This window comes from Ranitomeya imitator, chromosome 3 (assembly GCF_032444005.1).
Source record: "Ranitomeya imitator isolate aRanImi1 chromosome 3, aRanImi1.pri, whole genome shotgun sequence".
In the NCBI taxonomy this organism is placed as follows: domain Eukaryota; kingdom Metazoa; phylum Chordata; class Amphibia; order Anura; family Dendrobatidae; genus Ranitomeya; species Ranitomeya imitator.
In genome coordinates, this window is record NC_091284.1 from 255,957,369 (window position 1) to 255,980,212 (window position 22,844).

A 22,844-nucleotide genomic window follows, 5' to 3' on the forward strand; every position below is an offset into this window, starting at 1 on the left:
GCGTCGCTTAGTGTGATGGTACCTTAAGACTCTGAACAAAAGCTCATGTTCCTGGGCCTACTGAGTATACAATGAAGAGCAAAAGGGAAATATTACTGAACTTTTGACTTTCAGGCTCCATAATTCATTATCCACTTCTGCTTTGAACTTGAGACTGCTATTATTTTAGAGACAATCATCTTGGATGTCTCATACTTAAATTTGACTTGCAACTATTTACCATATGATTAGTTATGCAGATTCATGTCATGTCACTACATTGTTACTGTTTTGCTCCTAAAGATCTAAATTTTAATTTTTATTACTTTGTTAGTCATTTATAAATTCACCTTTGGCTTTCAGCACTGTCTGAAACCTTCTTGGCATGATTTCTATCATATTCAATTATTAGGGGAACAGATAGGACAGTCTGTCACAAAGACAGTGATCGTCGAACGGTGTGCTGCCTACCTGGCACTCGAGTCCGACACATCGCTGATAGGGTTGACAGATTACTGGGAGGGGCTGGTGCGGACCCAGCGGTCATGGTGCACATTGGCACAAATGACAAAGTTAGAGGTAGGTGGAAGGTCCTTAAAAACGATTTCAGGGAATTAGGATTCTAATAAATACAGAAAATTAAATAAATTCTGTAAAAAGCAAATCAAGGCAGCTAAGATTGAGACAGAGAAACTCATTGCCAGAGAGAGTAAAAATAATCCCAAAATATTCTTTAACTACGTAAATAGTAAGAAACTAAAAAATGATAGTGTTGGCCCCCTTAAAAATAGTCTGGGTGAAATGGTGGATGAGGATGAGGAAAAAGCCAATATGCTAAATGACTTTTTTTTCATCAGTATTTACACAAGAAAATTCCATGGCAGACAATATGATCAGTGATAACAAAAATTCCCCATTAAGTGTCACCTGCTTAACCCAGCAGGAAGTACGTCGGCGTCTAAAAATCACTAAAATTGACAAATCTCCGGGCCCAGATGGGATACACCCCCGAGTACTGCAGGTATTAAGTACAGTCATTGATAGACCATTATTTTTAATCTTTAACCCCTATCTGACCTCGGACGGGATAGTACGTCCGAGGTCAGATCCCCTGCTTTGATGCGGGCTCCGGCGGTGAGCCCGCACCAAGGCCGGGACATGTCAGCTGATTTGAACAGCTGACATGTGCCCGTAATAGGTGCGGGCAGAATCGCGATCTGCCCGCACCTATTAACTAGTTAAATGCCGCTGTCAAATGCAGACAGCGGCATTTAACTACCGCATCCGGCCGGGCGGCTGGAAATGACGTCATCGCCGACCCCCGTCATATGATCGGGGGTCGGCGATGCGTCTCCATTGTAACCATAGAGGTCCTTGAGACCTCTATGGTTACTGATGACCGGTGGCTGTGAGCGCCACCCTGTGGTCGGCGCTCACAGCACACCTCCATTTCTGCTACATAGCAGCGATCAGCAGATCGCTGCTATGTAGCAGAGCCGATCGTGTTGTGCCTGCTTCTAGCCTCCCATGGAGGCTATTGAAGCATGGCAAAAGTAAAAAAAAAAAGTTGAAAAAAATGTTAAAAAAATAAAAAAAATATAAGTTTAAATCACCCCCCTTTTGCCCCAATCAAAATAAATCAATAAAAAAAATATAAAATCTACGCATATTTGGTATCGCCGCACTCAGAATCGCCCGATCTATCAACGAAAAAAAGCATTAACCTGATCGCTAAACAGCGTAGCGGGAAAAAAATTCAAAACGTCAGAATTACGTTTTTTTGGTCGCCGCGACATTGCATTAAAATGCAATAACGGGCGATCAAAATAACGTATCTGCACCGAAATGCTATCATTAAAAACATCATCTCGGCACGCAAAAAATAAGCCCTCAACCGACCCCAGATCACGAAAAATGGAGACGCTACGGGTATCGGAAAATGGCGCAATTTTTTTTTTTTTAGCAAAGTTTGGAATTTTTTTCACCACTTAGATAAAAAATAACCTAGTCATGTTAGGTGTCTATGAACTCATACTGGCCTGGAGAATCATAATGGCAGGTCAGTTTTAGCATTTAGTTAACCTAGCAAAAAAGCCAAACAAAAAACAAGTGTGGGATTGCAATTTTTTTGCAATTTCACCGTACTTGGAATTTTTTTCCCGTTTTCTAGTACACGACATGCTAAAACCAATGATGTTGTTCAAAAGTACAACTCGTCCCGCAAAAAATAAGCCCTCACATGGACAAATTGACGGAAAAATAAAAAAGTTATCGCTCTGGGAAGGAGGGGAGTGAAAAACGAACACGGAAAAACGAAAAATCCCAAGGTCATGAAGGGGTTAAAGAGTCCATAATAACAGGGTCTGTACCACAGGACTGGCGTATAGCAAATGTGGTGCCAATATTCAAAAAGGGGACAAAAACTGAACTCGGAAATTATAGGCCAGTAAGCTTAACCTCTACTGTGGGTAAAATCCTGGAAGGCATTCTAAGGGATGCTATACTGGAGTATCTGATGAGGAATATGACCCAATACCAACATGGGTTTACTAGGCACCATTCCTGTCAGACTAATCTCATCAATTTCTATGAAGAGGTAAGTTACGGAGTGGACCAAGGGAACCCAGTGGACGTAGTGTATATGAACTTTTCAAAAGCTTTTGATACGGTGCCACACAAAAAGTTGATACATAAAATGAGAATAATGGGGATTGGGGAAAATATGTGTAAGTGGGTTAAGAGCTGGCTCAGGGATAGGAAACAAAGGGTGGTTATTAATAGAGCACACTCGGACTGGGTCGCGGTTAGCAGTGGGGTACCACAGGGGTCAGTATTGGGCCCTCTTCTTTTTAACATATTTATTAATGATCTTGTAGGGGGCATACAGAGTGGAATTTCAATATTTGCTGATGACACTAAACTCTGCAGGGTAATCAATACAGAGGACAATAATTTTATATTACAGGATGATTTATGTAAACTAGAAGCTTGGGCTGATAAATGGCAAATGAGCGTTAATGGGGATAAATGTAAGGTCATGCACTTGGGTAGAAGTAATAAGTCTTCTTTCTTTTGTAAAACCAGTAGGGAGCACCTTTAAGAAGGTGCAAACTATATACAAAACAGTTTTGGAATCATTCACTGTTCATGATCCGGCAGTCTTTGAAACAATGCAAAAAGAAATGCAAAACAATAGGGATCCCGGGTCAACAAAGGGACCCTTTTAAGAAATAACCCTGGATGGGTTTAAAGCAGCAAAAGCAGGAAACAGTTAACTATTTACATTCGTCGGGGTTTCAAGGTTTATTGCTGCGACGGTTGCGGTCTTACCTCGCAGATCACCCCTTTCGGCCGAGAACGGGTGGGACCCCAATGACACACGGGGCCTGGTCTGGCTGGCGGTCCGCAGCAGGGGCCTCACCCTCGGGAACCTCAGCTGCAACCTGGAGGACCGCGCATCGCTGGACACCCCTGGCCACCCAGCCGGTCTCCCTCTGCCATCGGGTGTAGTTCACAGCATCCCCCGGTCTCAGGTCACGATCCTCATCGACCGTTCCATAACAGGGCTCCACTTCGCTCCGATTGACACGGACCTGCAAGGGCTCTCCAATCTCCTGGATGACCCCCCTCTCCTCCTTGGGGTTATAGAAGACCACCACTCCCCACTGTGATGGTGGGACCTTCTCCTCTTCTGTGAGGTCAATCATGGTCACAGGTCGAGGCTGTTTCCTCCATGCCGCCACTAGGCGTCGCTGGTGTTCTGTCACCGCAGGATCCTCAGGTCCGGCTCCTGCTGAGCGCGATTCCCTAGTCGGGTGAGGGGATCTGACGCGGCCGGAGTGGGTAGAGGAGGGGACACGGGGGAGAGACGGATCTCCGTCGGGTGGCCCAACCAAGAACTCACCCGAGCGCGGGCCTCCAGGCAGCGCGTCAGCCACCGAGCCTCAGCGGCGGCCACCCAGACATCAGGCATCCGTCCGCCGGGTTTTCCTTCAGGCATCTCCACAGTAGTCGATCTCTGCAGCGGCGGTGACTCCGGGGTCGCCGCGGGTGATGCAGGCCTGCGCCTGGCCGGGTCGTCTCCATGTGGTGACCTGGAAGTCGCCATCTTTGTCCTCTCCTCTGGATCTTCTTCCTGGGCTCTTTTTCGGGGGCGGCTCCGTCCCCACTGTCCCCACCCTCCATAGAGGATGAGAAGGCGGACCTCAGCGGCTGATGGGCCCGCCCTCAGGATACAACAATACTTAGACTGGGTGGCCATTATCTTTCGCGCTCTTCAGTTCTTTCACACCCACTTCCACGCCCTTCTTCTTCTCCTGCACTCCTCGTGGCGCGGTAATGCCGGCGGTTTTGGCGGGAATCTTGCGGCAGATAGCAATGCACAGTCTTTGCAATAAATCACAGTCCCAAGGCACACATGACCTGCTTCTCAGGCTTAAGTACGATCCTGTACGTGATGCCAAGTTGGAGCGCCCCCAGACACAGGGCCACGAGTTATCGGTACCGGGCCTCTCTGGTTCGGTTCTGAGGCTGTCACGGTGGCTAGACCCGGTCCGCGACCCTGTTAAGGGACGTCCAATAAAAGGTAATAGGAGTCTGTCAAGGTTTCGTGACGCCACCTGTGGTGTTCGGTCAGGGTGACCGACGCTGCTGTGGGGTCTGCTGGGGTGATGGAATGGCAGCTGGATGGTATACCTTCCCACAGGTGAAGTATGTCCCCAGGGCTTCCCAGTAAGGTGGATGGTGATGGTGTGAGGTGCAGTCAATAACGAGGACACAAGATTGCAGTCTCTTTACCTCTTTACTGAAGACTTCAGGATCCTCAATCCAGAGCACGGTTATCAGGGCTTTCTGAGACCGGCTGGTCCGATGGGCACATCCAGAATTCCCTTTGCAGGTGGAAATCGCTGCCTACCAATAGCGCCTGTGTGTTGTAGTGCTACCCTGCTGAGCATTCGGAATAGTCCTCACAACTTCTGTTCTCGTTCGTTCTTTCTTTCTAATTCGTTCCAGATCTTTCTAGTTCAACGTCCCCCAGGTATGTTATGGCTAGGACGCACCCGTATGACGGGAAGGCCTGGAGTTCTTCCGGGACTCTAGAGATGCCCCTCTCCCACAGTTGCCCCCTATGTCTTCGTAGGTGTTTAGGTGAGACAGCCAACCTATAATTAACTGTCCTGCGGACTTTGAAGTAAAGCGTAGAGTCAGTTACTCCCTCGGTGTTCCGGCCACCGGCTACGCGCCTCAGTAGGATGTTGCCTCGGTCTCACGGCACGACTCCTACTGGTTCTCCTTTGTGCTTGATCTCGTTTCTCACTGTTCCACAATATCCTTCCCTTCGTGTCTCTCTCTTAGGATACCGCCGCAGGGCGTGCAGGCGCGGTTCCGTTACGTTCTGCTCTGTTCGCTAGGCACCTGCCAGGTTCCCATGCCTGACAGGGACCCCCCTGTGTCTTCTCCCTGCAACACCCACTGCCACGGGATGTTGCCTTAATCCAACCCAGTCAGCTTCTCACTAACTTCCTATCCAACCCCTAGTTTTACCAGTGTGAGGAGTGGCCCAATAAATAAAGCCTTTTGCTCCCCCTAGTGGCCGGAGTGTGAAGTGTAATGTGTGCTGGTGATACCTGGTCAGCAGAATTCCTTCAGTGCCATCAGACGTACCATCACTCCCCTTAGTGGCAGAGTCTCATACTGCAATGACCAGATCTCTGGGGCGCTGCACATGAACCAGTTAACTGCCTAAATATGTAGCAGTATAAACACAGAGGGCTATTAACTGCATAAAGTGTATGAGAACATAAGGCGAGGAACCCAATTATGTATTTTTTTTTTGAATGGACCACGCAGGGATAGTTAGGTTAATGCGTTGAGGCGGTAGGCCAATCTGAACAAATGAGCTTTTAGGGCACGCTTAAAACTGTGGGGATTGGGGATTAATCATATTAACCTAGGCAGTGCATTCCAAAGAATCGGCGCAGCATGTGTAAAGTCTTGGAGACGGGAGTGGGAGGTTCTGATTATTGAGGATGCTAACCTGAGGTCATTAGCGGAGTGGAGTGCACGGGTAGGGTGGTAGACTGAGACCAGAGAGGAGATGTAGGGTGGTGCTGAGCCATGGAGTGCTTTGTGGATGAGGGTAGTAGTTTTGTACTGGATTCTTGAGTGGATGGGTAACCAGTGTAATGACTGGCACAAGGTAGAGGCATCGGTGTAACGGTTGGTGAGGATTATGATCCTGGCTGCAGCATTCAGGACAGATTGGAGCGGGGAGAGTTTGGTAAGAGGGAGGCTGATTAGTAGAGAGTTACAATAGTCCAGACGAGAAAGAATAAGTGAAACAGTAAGAGTTTTTGCAGTGTCGAAAGTAAGAAAAGGGCGAATTCTAGAAATGTTTTTGAGATGCAGATAAGAAGAGCAAGCCAGTGATCGGATGTGGGGGGGGGTGAATGAAAGCACGGAATCAAGTATGACCCCAAGGCAGCGGGCATGTTGCTTTGGAGTAATGGTGGAACCGCACATGGAGATGGCAATGTCAGGCAAAGGTAGGTTAATAGAGGGAGAAAACACGAGTTCAGTTTTTGACAGGTTCAGTTTCAAATAGAGGGAGGACATGATGTTAGAGACAGCGGTAAACTGGTGTTTACTAAAAAGATCGGCGTGATAACAGGAGAAGAAGTGTATAATTGGGTGTCGTCAGCATAGAGATGGTACTGGAAACCAAATCTACTGATTGTTTGTCCAATAGGGGCAGAATAAAAAGAGAAGAGGAGGGGGCCTAGGACTGATCCTTAAGGAACCCCAACAGTAAGTGGAAGGTGAGAGGAGGAGGAACCAGCAAAAGATACATTGAATGAGTGGTCAGAAAGATAGGAGGAGAACCAGGAGAGAACGGTGTCCTTGAGGCCGATGGAGCGGAGCATAGTGAGGAGGAGCTGATGATCCACAGTGTCGAATGCTTAGGAGAGATCCAAGAGAATTAGCATGGAGTAGTGACCATTAGATTTAGCTGTTAGTAGGTCATTAGAGACTTTAGTGAGGGCAGTTTCAGTAGAGTGTAAAGAGCAGAAACCAGATTGAAGAGGTCTAGAAGAGAGTTATCTGAGAGGTAGCAGTTAAGACGGGAGTGGACCAGGCGCTCGAGGAGTTTAGAGATGAAGGGAAGATTAGAGATAGGTCTATAATTAGCGGCACAGTTTTGATCGAGGGATGGTTTTTTAAGTAATGGATGTATGATGGCATGCTTAAATGAGGATAGAAAATACCGGAAGTGAGAGAAAGGTTGAATATTTTTGTTAGGTGAGAGGTGACAGCCAGGGAAAGGGACTGGAGGAGATGTGACGGAATGGGGTCACTGGTGCAAGTGGTTGGGCGAGAAGATGCAAGGATGCATTAAAATGGGGTGCATAATGATAATTGTTACGCTTAGGGACCAGGAAAGCGAGATAAGTGGACCCACTGGACCGAACAGCGAACCTCCCCAGGATGAGTGGACCAGTTGGACCGCCCCCTATACAGGGAGCGTTAGGAGCAGGCCCAGGGGAGACTACTGAACGGCAGCCGGTACCAAAGTACAGGGAAAGGAAAAGGTCAGGGCAGGGACGACGGAAAAGAAAACGAGGAAGGAGAAGAGGAATGGGTAACGGGAATGGGTAACGAGAAACTGACTAGACAGACAGAGAATGAAAGGACAAACCGGAAGACAGAATGAGGACACGAGACCACGGAAGCGCAGGAGACGATGGCGGAAGGACTAGGCAGAGGATCTGGAACACCGGGAAAAAACGGAGGTACAGGAGAACTGGAGCTGCAAGGGAAGCACGGAGACAGTTAAAGATAATACTCAGAAACGAAAAGTTAGAGACAAGAGACAAGCAGCTGGGAGAACGTAGGGTACGCTAGGAAGCGAGAGAGCCAGAGGCATTTGCCAGAAAACAAATGACAGACAGGCACAGCCAAAAGGAAGAGGCGGCCTTAAATGCAGAGTGGCATCGTACCTTCTGGGTCATGGACCTCCAGGACCACAGAGAGCAGGGGAAAGAGCGTCCAAAGAAAAGGCAGATTGCGCGTGCGCAGGAAACCCTAGTGCGCGCGCGCCCGACAGGAAGCAGGAGCCGGGAGAGCGAGCAGAGGAGGCAGCGCTGGAGGAGGAACAGGAGCGCCGGGACGCCAAGGAGCAGTAAGTAAGAGCGGACAGCAGGGGCCGCGGCGGTGATAACGGCGACCTGACAATAATGCATAATTATTTATAATGCATAAATAATGGGATGCATTAAAAGAGGCATAGATGCTCATGAGGAGAACATAATTTTACCTCTATACAAGTCACTAGTTTGACCACACTTAGAATACTATGTACAGTTCTGGTCTCCGGTGTATAAGAAAGACATAGCTGAACTGGAGCGGGTGCAGAGAAGAGCGACCAAGGTTATTAGAGGACTGGGGGGTCTGCAATACCAAGATAGGTTATTACACTTGGGGCTATTTAGTTTGGAAAAACAAAGGCTAAGGGGTGATCTTATGTTAATGTATAAATATATGAGAGGACAGTACAAAGACCTTTCTGATGATCTTTTTAATAATAGACCTGAGACAGGGACAAGGGGGCATCCACTACGTCTGGAGGAAAGAAGGTTTAAGCATAATAACAGATGCGGATTCTTTACTGTAAATAAGATACCTCGATGAGATACTTCGACCCTTCGTGAGCTCGTTACCATCTTATATCAGAGATACAGCGGATCTTTTAAACAAATTGGACAATATCCATATTGAATCTGGAGTATATCTAGCTAGTATCGATATTGAGGCGCTGTATTCGTCTATTCCACACAAATTTGGTATCATAGGGGTTAAGCACTTTCTGACTACCAGAGGTTGTCAGTATACCCCACATAATGAGTTGATAATTTCTCTCCTCCAGTTTGTACTACAGAAAAATTATTTCAGTTTTGATGGTAAAGTCCTCCACCAGCTCAGGGGCACCGCCATGGGTAATCCATGTGCGCCCAGTTATGCCAACCTGTTCCTGGGCTGGTGGGAGGACACCATAGTTTTTTCTGAGAAGTACACACATCTGACCAACTACATTGACCTTTGGGTCAGATTTATCGATGATGTGTTTATTTTGTGGCGGGGCACTCTAGTGGAATTTCAGGAGTTCATCAATCTGTTAAATCTGAATGAGATGGACCTGAGATTGACATATGAAATTGACCCCAAAAAACTAGCATTTCTCGATGTGTTGATCACAAAATCGGAAAGGGGAGATACCTTGGAAACCACCATTTTCTGTAAACCCACCTCCACAAATTCTCTGTTGAGGTGGGAAAGCCATCATCCTTACGCTTTGAAAAAGGGAATACCCAAAGGTCAATATTTGAGACTTAAAAGAAACTGCTCAAATATAAAAGACTTTAAAGCTAAGGCGGATGATCTCCGCCAAAGATTTTTAACAAAGGGTTACCCTGATAAAATACTCAGAGAAGCTTTTAAAAATGCGAATCAAAAGGAGAGAAGAGAACTAATGATACCTAAAAGGAAAGCCGAGGATTCGGATGGTGTGGCACGGCTCATATGTACTTATGACAATGGGGCCCCAATGGTGAGAGAAATTATTCAGAAACATTGGGGTATACTCCAAATGGATGATGACATAAAGGATTTTGTAGGGGAGAGACCACAGATAACCTATAGGAAGAGTAAAACAATAGGTAATCGTTTGGTGCACAGTCATTTTGTTGCACCCACAACGGATAACATGTGGTTACCAGCTAGAACACAGGGAAGTTACCGATGTGGGGGCTGTGTGGCCTGCGAACACATATTGGTATGCAAAAAGTTTGATGGTCCGGATAGGTCTTTCGAGATCAGAGATTTTATCAATTGTAAAACCAAGGGTATTGTTTACCGTATTGCTTGCAGATGTGGCAAGTCTTATGTCGGAAAAACCATCAGAGAATTTAGGAGGAGAATAGGAGAACACATGGGCGATATCCGAAATAGGAGAGATACACCTGTAGCCAGACATGTAAATGGATCACATAATGGGGATCCTAAGGCTATACAATTTATGGGAATTGAGAAAGTAAAACCACCAAGGAGAGGGGGAGATTTTGACAGGATCCTGCTCCAAAAAGAAGCAAGATGGATATTTCGCCTGGATACCTGTTATCCTCATGGTCTGAACGAGCAGTTGAGTTACAGATGTTATTTATAGTGGATGCTTTCCTGAAACGGAAAGTACTTGCAAGCAGCATAATACAAAGAATAGCAGGTTTACCCAGAATCCTTTGCAGTAGGCGGAGCTATGCAAATCATCTCTTTCCACCCCTGTCTAATCCACAGCGCTTGGAACCGCCAAGCGTGCAATGCTGCGGATTAGTTTCTAAATTTACACAGCCAACCAATTCCTTCCGGTTCAGGAAAGCATCCACTATGTATTTCCTTTAAGTAGAGGGCTTTTCGGTCTCTTTTGTCCCGCTACATTTAGCCCAACTTGGGTCTCTCCCTAAGGTGGCTAGCATGTATGTATCGCTTGCTCACCGAGCCCCACTCCATACAGCCAACCAATTCCAGCCCTGTGCTGATGAGGGCCTAAAGCCCGAAACACGTGTCCACAGGTAGGAATTGGTTGGCTGTGTAAATTTAGAAACTAATCCGCAGCATTGCACGCTTGGCGGTTCCAAGCGCTGTGGATTAGACAGGGGTGGAAAGAGATGATTTGCATAGCTCCGCCTACTGCAAAGGATTCTGGGTAAACCTGCTATTCTTTGTATTATGCTGCTTGCAAGTACTTTCCGTTTCAGGAAAGCATCCACTATGTATTTCCTTTAAGTAGAGGGCTTTTCGGTCTCTTTTGTCCCGCTACATTTAGCCCAACTTGGGTCTCTCCCTAAGGTGGCTAGCATGAGATGTTTTTTATGAATATAGGTATCGGCCTCTTATTTCCCTATTTATGTCTGAGTATAGGGATTTAGTTATTTTCGTTTGTGCTGGTTTTGTTATGGGATTTTGTTTCTTATAAAAAATACAATGGTATGTCGGAGTTTCAATCTCGGGTCTTTTCGGACATGTATTCTAGCCAATAAAACAGTATATATTCTGTCTATTATGACGTTGGTTCAAATGGCAGCCATTGCTGCATTTGCGATATTGTTCTCTGGCCTATATTGTATACGGTTTTAAACAGGGTTTTTTTTGTATATGGATAATTGTAAATAGGGACTTTCTTCCACTTTTTATAGGATCCCCCACTAATACTAATAATAATAACTACAGAATATAGGTTCTTCTAACCCCTGGTATAACTAAGCCATGTACATTCATATTTATAGGCAGCTAATAATTTAGTATATTGCCTTTTGGTATTCTTAAAACATACAGGGTATACTTCATCGGATGGCCACATCTTCAAGTATATACACACTAATAGAATGATAGCGTGCAGAGCCATTTTAAAATCCCCCTTTTTTTACATATGTAGACAGCAACTCAAGAGGGGTGTTGGTATGTGTAATTACGCACTGATACAATCAATATATTTCTCCTTTGTTTGGAGTTGGTGGTTACTAACCTATAATATACTGGTATCATTATTGCGTTTCTAATATAGACCCTGTGGTACCGGCAGTCACAACAAAGGTGCGCATAGATTGCCTAGAAACAGGGCTATGTCACATCCGGTGCCAGGGATATCTGTATGGGAGTCATGGCTTGGTCCGTCTGTAATACTAGCCTCCTGTTATTGGGGGGCCGCATGCGCACACAATCAGCGTGTTCCGGACGTGTTTCGCGATTGCCGGCGGCGCATGAGGGACACGTCATGGGAGGAGTCGCATGCGCAGTAGGAGTGCGCTCCGGTACTGGGGGAAGTATAATTACAACACACCGCCATTACCGCTTTGAACCACAGCGGCCTGGGGGTGTATATGTAAGGGCGGAAGTGCAGTACCGCCGGCGCAGACACCCAATGTGGGCCGGAAATGTAAATATTTGCCGGTAACGGGGACACATTATGAGAGGGGACGCAGGCACATTGCAGCGCAGCCTGATGGAAGTTCATGGGGGGAAGTTAATTAACAACACACCACCATGACCGCTAGGAATAACAGCGGCACTGTAGAAGCACGAGGAAAGGCGGAAGTGAGGTAGGACGCTGAGTTGATTTGGTTAACTATTTAAGTGGAAGTTTGTAGTCCCGCATCTCACCTTACCATAAGTCTGTGCCCACAACTGGGAGCACTGGACACGGGGGTCACCTGCCGATGCAGGGGCTCTCTCTTGAAAAGAATATCCCACACTTATATATATTAGTTAGTTCCCCTGATGATTCTTCCCTATGGGAGAGGAAATGCGTAGGGAAGGTTACATTGTGCTGGTGGGTACAATATAATAGACTGACTTGGGGACTGCCCTTGTCAGGGCGGGAGCTATACAGGGGCACGACTGGGGTAGTATAGAATTTCTCTTCCCCTCCCCCTAAGAATATTGTTGGATGCTCCCGCAATGAAAAAGGACGATTTGGTGAGATAAAACCATTTTTTTAATAGAGCACTGGTTATACGAGCACGTTTTTGCACTTTATCACATGTTCCGCTATTATCCATTTGATATTCTGTATTTTAAACGTTGGTTATTAAAAGTTACGTTTTAGGTCTATGTATTTATATTAGTTGTTCTCCTAGCTGATTTGCCTACTGTCTTATGAGGACCTCTAGGGGTATCATATATGGATACACCTTATACGTGGTTTATAAGAGCAGTAAGACTATGGAACTCTCTGCCATATGATGTTGTAATGAGTGATTCATTACTTAAATTTAAGAGGGGACTGGATATCTTTCTTGAAATGTATAATGTTACAGGGTATATATACTAGATTCCTTGTTAGGGTGTTGATCCAGGGAACTAGTCTGATTGCCGTATGTAGAGTCGGGAAGGAATTTTTTTCCCCAATGTGGAGTTTACTCTTTGCCACATGGGGCTTTTTTGCCTTCATCTGGATCAACATGTTAGGGCATGTTAAGTTAGGCTATGGGTTGAACTAGATGAACTTAAAGTCTTCCTTCAACCTTAAAGGGACTCTGTCACCTGAATTTGGAGGGAACAATCTTCAGCCATAGGGGCGGGGTTTTCGGGTGTTTGATTCACCCTTTTCTTACCTGCCGGCTGCATGCTGGCTGCAATATTGGATTGAAGTTCATTCTCAGTCCTCCATAGTACACGCCTGCACAAGGCAAGATTGTGATGCGAAAGAAGCGGTTTCTGCAAGCACGCCACAAACAGAGTTGGCTGAGGTATGCAAAAGCACATTTGGAGAAGCCAATTTCTTTTTGGAAGAAGGTCCTGTGGACTAATGAAACCAAGACTGAGTTGTTTGGGCATACAAAAAGGCGTTATGCATGGCGGCCCAAAAACTCAGCATTCCAAGAAAAACACTTGCTACCCACAGTAAAATTTGGTGGAGGTTCCATCATGTTTTGGGGCTGTGTGGCCAATGCCGGCCCCGGGAATCTTGTTAAAGTTGAGGGACGCATGGATTCCTCTCAGTATCAGCAGATTCTTGACAATAATGTTTATGAATCAGTGACAAAAGTTGAAGTTATGCAGGGGATGGATCTTTCAGCAAGACAATGATCCAAAACACCACTCCAAATCTACTCAGGTATTCATGCAAAGGAACAATTACACTGTTCTGGAATGGCCATCCCAGTCTCCAGACCTGAATATCATTGAACATCTGTGGGATCATTTGAAGAGGGCTGTCCATGCTCGGCGACCATGAAACTTAACTGAACTGGAATAGTTTTGTAAAGAGGAATGGTCAAAAATACCTTCATCCATATACCTTCAGTTCCAAATTCCAAATACCTTCAGTTCAATATATCCCCAGTGCACCCTGTCAAACGCTTTTTCAGCGTCAAGTGAAAGGAATACACTGGGAAGGCTCCCCCTCTCCACCACATCCAGCAGATCAATCAGCCGCCTCGTACCATCTCTGGTCTGTCTACTCGGTACAAACACAACCTGATCAGGATGTATGAGTGAAGGAAGTACAGCTTGTAGCCTATTAGCCCAAATTTTAGCGTAAATTTTTACGTCACAGTTCAAAAGAGCAATAGGGCGAAAATTCCCCGGTGAGGTTATAGCCTTCCCTGGTTTGGGAAGCGTTGCTATAGAAGCTTTCAGGCCCTCGGCCTTAATATTCCCAGCAATTAACCAGTAGTTAAATAAAGGCAGAAGGAAAGGGGAAAGAATAGAGAGAAATTGGGCGTAATAGGGAAAGGAAAAACCATCTGGGCCCGGGGAGGTGTGCTTTTTAGCCTCCCTGTTATTTGAAGAGATTTCGGCCTCTATAATTGGGGCATTAAGAAAAGACAATTGTTCCGCGCTAACCACGGGGAGATTGGCTTTCGTTAGAAAAGCGGATATTAGGTCCGGGGAGGGCTGGGGAGTATCTGGGTCTGAATTAAGGTTGTGAAGGGAATGGTAGTATGAGGCAAACTCCTCAGCTATATGGATTGGGTTGTACACACGGGAACCATCAGGTTTAAGCAGGTATGGAATTTTGGATTGAGCTTCTCTTTTTTTTACGCGTCTGGCCAACATAGCCCCCGATCGGTCGCCCATTGAGTAAAATTTGGCTTTGGCTTTCCTCAAGCCATTCTCCGCTCTATGAAGAAGCAACTGACGGACCTGAAGACGAGCATTGGTAGGCTCAGAGAGAAGCTGTTGAGTATAAGATGCTTTATGGGCAGCTTCGAGGCGGGCTAGTTCGTCTAAAGCCAGTTGTAAGGCCAGATTGTACTTCCGTTTAGCTATTGTGGCCATCTTAATAAAAAGGCCATGAGCCACAGCCTTGTGAGTAAACCACAGTGTATCATCAGCAACGTCTGCAGAATCATTAGTGGCAAAAAACTCCTGCAGGGCTTTTTCAATGAGCTGAGAATTAGATCGATCCGCCAAAAGATGGTTGTTAAGGCGCCACTGTGAGGGAGGTCTGATGGCCAGAGGATCCCTTAAAGACAGTGAAACTAGGGCATGGTCTGACCAAGTAATATTGCCTATGGTTGCAGAAGTACAGTGGGGAAGGGCCACGTCATCCACCAACACGTAATCAATCCTGCTATAAGAGCCGTGTCGAGGCGACAAAAAAGTATAGTCTCTCTCATTACAGCGCAAATATCTCCAGATATCATGAAGATGGTAAGAATTAGTAAGTGGGCCTCCTCGCCTCTGGAGAGAGACAAAACCGAACAATCAAGATGCTTAGACATAGGGATATTGAAATCCCCTGCGATTAATTTATGACCATGTTGGATGGAACTGAAAATTTTGAAAAAATTGTTAAGGAATTTTAGCTGTCCGAAGTTAGGGGCTGTGAGGAAAATGTATATAATAAGTTTAGGTTCTGTGCCAGCACATATAGGGTGGGCATTGACCCCTCCTTACTTCAGGGTTTAGCTTTTCTTTTCAATAGGTGTAGAAGAGCTTTTATTGCTTCTTGCTAGCCCATGCTGTGGGCTAACCCCACCTTCTCTCTCTGTCTCTCTTTGCTTCTATGTATGTGTGTGCAGCTATTCTTCTCAATGCTCTGCCCTGCCCCCAAGCCCAGGAAGGTTTATTGCGCTTGTGGCAGCCCAAAGCCCCCTCCAGCTGAAACTGGTCTGATTATCCTTCTCAAAGACATGCGGTTCTTTGTTCGGTTATAGTGAGATATTGGGCCACCGATTTGGGCTAGAAAAATAATAAGGATATATTGTGAATCTCCATCGACGGATTTATCCACCACTGTAAGCACTAGCCTCTAATTCCACCAGGTAAAAAAGTACGGATTTCTCTGGAACTGCATGTCCCAACCAGCCCAAATTTGGTTTCCTTAGAATGTCAATTTTAAAATAAGCGGAATGAGGGGTGTGCTGGGATTCTGGCATGTTCTGGAGCGGAGATACGAGCATTATAAAACTTTGTGTTAAATTTGGTATGTTTGAGGAGATGGGAGGGTCCAAGGAAACCAACCCCTTTAGTGATGTCACGAGCCTGGGGGTTTAAAAGTCTCTACCCTTAACCCAGCCTTTAGTCAGAGACAGAGTCTGTCTGAGTTTTTTTTGCCTGAGGAGCTGTACTATGCATTGGGATATTTGGGAGCACTGCCTATCAGCATGGTTTTGCCTGAAATGACCTGAACACATGTAAGTGTTAATTTCTCATTTAACCCCTGTTATTTTTATGATTACCTTGTACATATTTCCAATTGTCTCATATTGTAACATCTTTATATAACTTTTTATAAACACTGCCTTAAATCTTTTATGGAGTATAATATTTAAAATACTAGATTCGTTCTTCTGCTCTAAAACGTACCCTATGTCTTCTGAAGGGAATTACGCTACTGTTTTGGGTTAGCTTCGGACCTGTTTAAAAGAAGCTGGTGGCAGCATACCATGTGCTGTGCCTTTGGGAGTCATTTTAGTGACTGTGGCATTGATAATTATTGTTCCTGCCTGAGTGGGAGTATTTATTTCGCCTCACTGCAGCGTGCCCAATAACCAGTACTTAGCAGGCAGCCTTTCTTGTGACTAATTACCTTAGGTGCAGTACCTAATCTGACCTGAGGGTAAGGGGGCACCAGAGAGCTGCAAGTTCAAGCGGAACTGTAAAGCGGGATATACATAAATCCCTGCAGTTCGTGTTATATTGCAGAGCAGTGGGATACCTAAAATAAGCCCCTGCTGTAAACTAAGAGGTCAATAGCCTTGTGTGTGTTTTTTTATCACATTGTCTCAGTAGAGGGATAACTAAGATAAGCCCCCCTGCACATGTGATAGCCGTCTGTTGGCCTAAGGTCACCCCGATCCGTGACGTGGGGGTGACGGTCACGGTGTGAATCGTGACAGGGGCGTAGATAGAAGCAATAGTGTAAGGGTACCGTCACACTATAACATTTCGATCGCTACGACGGTACGATTCGTGACGTTCCAGCGATATCGTTACGATATCGCTGTGTCTGACACGCAGCAGCGATCAGGGATCCTGCTGAGAATCGTACGTCGTAGCAGATCGTTTAGAACTTTCTTTCATCGCTGGATCTCCCGCTGTCATCGCTAGATCGGTGTGTGTGACACCGATCTAGCGATGCGATCCAGCGATGCGTTCGCTTGTAACCAGGGTAAACATCGGGTAAAAAAAAACAAACAGCACATACTTACATTCTTTTGTCCGTCAGGTCCCTTGCCGTCTGCTTCCCGCACTGTGACTGCCGGCCGTAAAGTGAAAGCAGAGCACAGCGGCTGTGCTTTCACTTTCACTTTACGGCCGGCAGTCACTGAGTGCGGGAACCAGACTGCAAGGGACCTGACGGACACCAGAATGTAAGTATGTGCTGTTTGTTTTTTTTTAGTTTAACGCTTGTAACCAGGGTAAACATCGGGTAACTAAGCGCGGTCCTGCGCTTAGTTACCCGATGTTTACCCTGGTTACCCAGGGACCTCGGCATCGTTGGTCGCTGGAGAGCTGTCTGTGTGACAGCTCCCCAGCGACCACACTACGATTTACCTACGATCACGGCCAGGTCATATCGCTGGTCGTGATCGTAGGTAAATCGTATAGTGTGATGGTACCCTAAGGAACATTGTTTATCAGACACAAAACTATGATATATCTACCCAGGGGATCCGCCACAGAGCGTATCAATTGAAAGGAATTAGCTTTACTAAAGAAGATAGCCACCCCAGCCTTTTTCGCACTGCTGTTAGCAAAGAATTGGTGAGGATATAAACCTGAATACATTCTCACATTGTCACGCTCAACCAAATGCGTTTCTTGCATACATATGATGTCCTGGCAAACTTTAGGTAGTTGACGCCAAACAACCGATCTTTTACCTGGAGAGTTGAGTCCATTTACATTAATTGAATATAATGAGATACTCATAAGAAAAAACGAAGAAGATTTGGTAAATGTACGCTCTCTGGGATACCGCCACCGCAGACAATAAGGACGTGTACCTCCGACCTGTGCAAACCTGTGAAAAGAACAGAGGGGAAAGGGAATGTGGAGTAAGGGGAGACACCACAAACAGATAATTAACAAGTAATAGAGAACCATTCAGGAAAATCCTGAGTCCATAGGTGAAAAAAAAGAAAACAGTTCACCTGTGGGGCAATATGCTGGGGCTAACCAGAGAAAAGAACAAAGGGTAGCCAACACAGCAACAGTTATTCAAAAGAAAAAATTTGAACAAAGTAATCAGTTAAGATGGGAAAATAGCCAGGAACCATTGTAGCAAAAATCCTCAGGCAACCTTCCACTCCGGATCAATGTGACGCTTGCCATTCTCATTCTTTTCAGATCTTGGGGAGGCTGTAGATGAGGGGGAGCCAGGAGGCGCCAGGCCCCATTTGGACAAGATTTTCGCCGCTTGCGCCGTGTTAGACAGGTGGTTACCGAGCCATCTTTACGGATAAGAAGCTTAGTGGGGAACCCCCCGCGGTACAGGATGCCCTTTTCTCGTAGAATTGAGGTAAAAGGAGTAAACGCTTTGCGTAGGGCTAGAGTACCCAGGGATAAGTCAGGAAACACAGCAATGTTAGCAAAGGAATCCGGCGGAGATGGTTTTGCCCTCAAAGCCTGCAGGAAGTCTTCCTTAATTTCAAAAAAATGAATACGAGCCAGAACATCCCTAGGAACAGAGGGGCCCAGGTTCGGTGGCTTAGGAATGCGATGAATGCTGTCGATTACTACATTTTTTTTTACATGATGTGGAAGGACCACAAGAATGAAGTCCTGGAGAAAGCCTTTCCAATCTGCCGCCACAACTGCTTCCCCTATGCCCCTGAGCTTAATGTTGTTTCTCCTGGACCTGTCCTCCAGGTCCAGGGTCTTAGAATCCATTTTGGTAGCCATTAAGTGAAGGTTATCATGTGCGTCCCAAAGTTCATTATGGGAGGCTACCAGCTCCGCAATTTTGCGCTCCAGGCGGTCCGTGCAGTTCCCAATTTCCTCCACATCACCCCTTAAATCCGCCAGCATGGAGCGCATGTCCTCCTGCAAGGAAGTGCGAAGGTCCCTCAGCATACCTCTAAGCAGGGACGCAGTGACAGGGCCATCTGGAAGCACAGCAGCAGCCGCTGTTGATGATGATGACTGCGAGGCTCTGCTTGCAGCACGAGAAGCCCTGGGGGAAGGCGATGCCATCTTGGGACTCTGGCGCGGCTGGGGGAGGCTACGAAAAAGTCCACAATGCTCCAGGGAGCTGCGGGAGCCAGTCTTGGACTTCCCCATACACTCACCGCTAAGCCAGGTACCAGCATCGGTGGTTTATTGGAGCGGAGGAGCCGACAGGAAGGAGTTTTGAGCTGGTGTAAGGTTCCTGCACAGGGAGCTCCCCCGCTATGCGACCTACTCCATGTGCAGACAGGCCATGCACCCAAGCTTGATGATTTTTGAAAACCACCTCACCAACTATTTTAAGAAACTCTGGCGAAATTGATGCCACTTAAGTGGTGTCTGTGGCCCTATTTTTGGATAATATGGAGACCTTTTTTGGACTCTCCTTGCTGTGTTTTACATGATGTTGGAATCATCAATTCCAGGTGGGTGGGGTCGCTCTCCCCCCTTTTAACCTTTAGAAACTACATACACTATGGCTTGGGGTAATACAGATGGTTGAGTCTGCAGAGCTGGTTACACATACTATGGCCTGAGTTTCAGAGGTCTGCTCCAAAGCTTCAGTGTCTGCTAGTCAGCAGAGTAGCCCACCCATGAAGCAAGCTACACCACCTGTTTATCTAATTACTAATTTTTAACTGCATCTTGCCCAGGAAATCCTTTTGGGCCTAGTTGCATTTTGTGCTACTCAGCAGAGTACCCCACCCATGAAGCAAGCTACACTGCCTGTTTATCTAAGTACTGATTTTTAACTGCATCTAGCCCAGGCAATACTTTGGGCCTAGTAGCAGTTGCTGCTACTCAGCAGAGTACCCCACCCATGAAGCAAGCTACACCGCCTGTTTATCTAAGTACTGATTTTAACTGCCTCTAGCCCAGGCAATACTTTGGGCCTAGAAGCAGTTTCTGCTACTCAGCAGAGTACCCCACCAATGAAGCAAGCTACACCGCCTTCTTCCTTTCTCAATCTAACCCCTCGGCTCTGGGGTGTCCGCTCTCCCTCCAGCTCTCTCCTTCTCACAGGTGGACTACCGCGTGTATTCACACTGTGGCAAATCTTTTGGGCTCAGGCATAAGAAGTCATCGAGGTAATGGATAATATGTGCCCTCTTAGAAACGTCCATGATGACCCATTCGAGGAAGCAACTAAAGGCCTCAAATAGTGAGCAGGATATGGAGCACCCCATGGGCAAACCGTGATGTATGTAATATGCTCCTTCACAGAAGCAGCCCATTAGGTTGACACTATTCGGAGGCACAGGTAGTAACTGGAACGCCCCCTCAATGTCTGTTTTGGCCATTAGGGTGCCCCTTCCCAAATTCTTGACCCGCCTGATTGCCTTGTCAAAGGAGGTACAGTATATAGTACTGTACTTGGTTCCGCGTCGATGTTGTCGTTTACTGACCTGCCCCTTGGATATGAAAAATGGTGACTTAGTCTGAATGTAATGGGTTCATTTTTTGGCACGACTCCCAACGGCGATACCACCATGTCTTCTAAGGAAAGCGTTCTGATTGGACCCGCCGCCATTCTACCTAAAGATATTTCTTTTTTTAAATTTTTTGTCACGACGTCTGGGTTTTGGTAGGCTGATTTTAGATTTTTACTCCAGCCTTTCTTGATTTTAGAAGGGCATGACATGCCTATATCTGTGTCTCCTGCTCCTTTTACTCCTCCTCCTCTTTTCTTTTCTCATGACTATATGTACTTGTGACTTTTCCATGTGTTTGTTGTGTCACCTGAGCAGTTTGTCAGCTTTTAGACACCTTTTAAGGTGTTTTCTGTGTTTTCTATGTGTTTGTATGTGTTTGTGTTTGCCTGCCATTGGTTTCAATGGGGTTCGACGGTGTTCGTCGAACGTTCGACAAACATTCGTCGAACACGCCCCAATTCGACAAACCAAACTGAACTCGAACACTAGCGGAGTGCCTCAACACTACATACAAGTCACCTCCACTGCTGTGTTTGTCGTGTCAGAACTGATAGACCTTGGGATGAGCCGACTTATTGATTCTGAAATTTTGCCTGGACTCCCACCTTTTGGCTGAATAGGTGGACGGACTTTGCATTCTTCCATCTGTCATGGCACTCACAAGATACAGTTTGGCAATTTTCTTGGCCAAGAAACCGATATAGATGAAATGGATGATGCTGTTTCTCTTTTCTTGGGAAATCGTCTTCATGGCTGCTCCTCAATTTGAAGCAATGATCTTTAACTTGGGAATTATCATTAGGGAATGTGAGAACAGGTTGTATTTTGTAGTATTCAGGAAGAAAAATATTTTTCCACCACCAGGAGAAAACAGTAACAATGCAGTGACATGACAAGAATCTGCATAACTAATCATATGCTAAATAGTTACAGGTCAAATTTATGTATGAGATAGCCAAGATGTTTTCTAAAAAATGATGGTAGTCTTCCGTTCAAAGCAATAGTGGATGGTGAGATATAGAGCCTTAAAGTCAAAATTTCAAAACATTGTTACTCTTTTTCTCTTCACTGTACTGTATTTCTGGCATAATTAAGAATAAAAGTGATGTCATCACAGTGTGATATGCATTTAAAATCTGTAACAGGCATTTTTTTTGTCATTTTCTGTGGATGTTTATGTCAAAATTGTAAAATGATAGCATTAATAATTTAGTAATGCTCCCAAAATACATAAATCTCATTTTGGACTTCTATAAAAACACTTTTTTGGCATATTTTGTGTGTATTTTTTATATAAAAAAAATAGTGCATAAATATATTTATTGTAAAAAAATTCCCTGAATTTTCAAAATTATTTTTTTCTTCTGGCGTTTTCTCATGCTACAGAGAAGTATGTTGGAAAAAAACTGCATGCTGCATTTTGAAAAACTTTGACAAGCCAACTAAGTCTGGTGAAATATGCAGTTTTATTTTAAAACTTTCCTAGGCATATACATTTTTGTGGCATACTTCTTTTTAAATCACATGAATTGTATTGTTAAAAATGCCCCCCAAACCACATTGCTATTTAACACAATGACGATTCATTAACAAAACACAAGAAAAAGGCAAAATGAGCATATACCCTGTAGTAACTAAGTAAACAGTAATAGTACATGTAAATAACAGAGTACTTAGTTAACACTATTTTGAAAAAAAAAGTGTAAACGCCATCCCGCCGCGGCAAGGTGTATAAGACACTCCCATTACTAACCCCATAGTTAGATTGTGAAAAAGACACAGCCAGAATAAAATCCTTTATTTGAAAAAAGACACAGACTCCTTTATTTGAAACAAAAAACACAGTTAGGCCGGCGTCACACTCAGCGTAGGGAAATACGGTCTGTATTTTACAGGCGTAATACGCAGAAATGTTCCCAAAACAGTGATCTGCATGTAATCCGTAGGCAGGGTGTGGCAGCATATTTTGTGCATGTAAACCTCCGTATGTAATCCGTATGGCATCCGTACAGCGAGATGTTCTCGCCGGCTTGCAAAACGGACATAGAATGGATCCATGGACTCAAATATTAATGAAAACATATATACAGTCTATATATGTATATATATATATATATATATACATATATATATGTCAGTGAGACACATATATATATATTTATATTTAATAAATCGCTAGATAGCTTAAAAGCCGGTAATTCAATTGCCAGCTTTTGCTATCTCCTTCTCAAACCCGACAGGATATGGGACATGGTTTACATA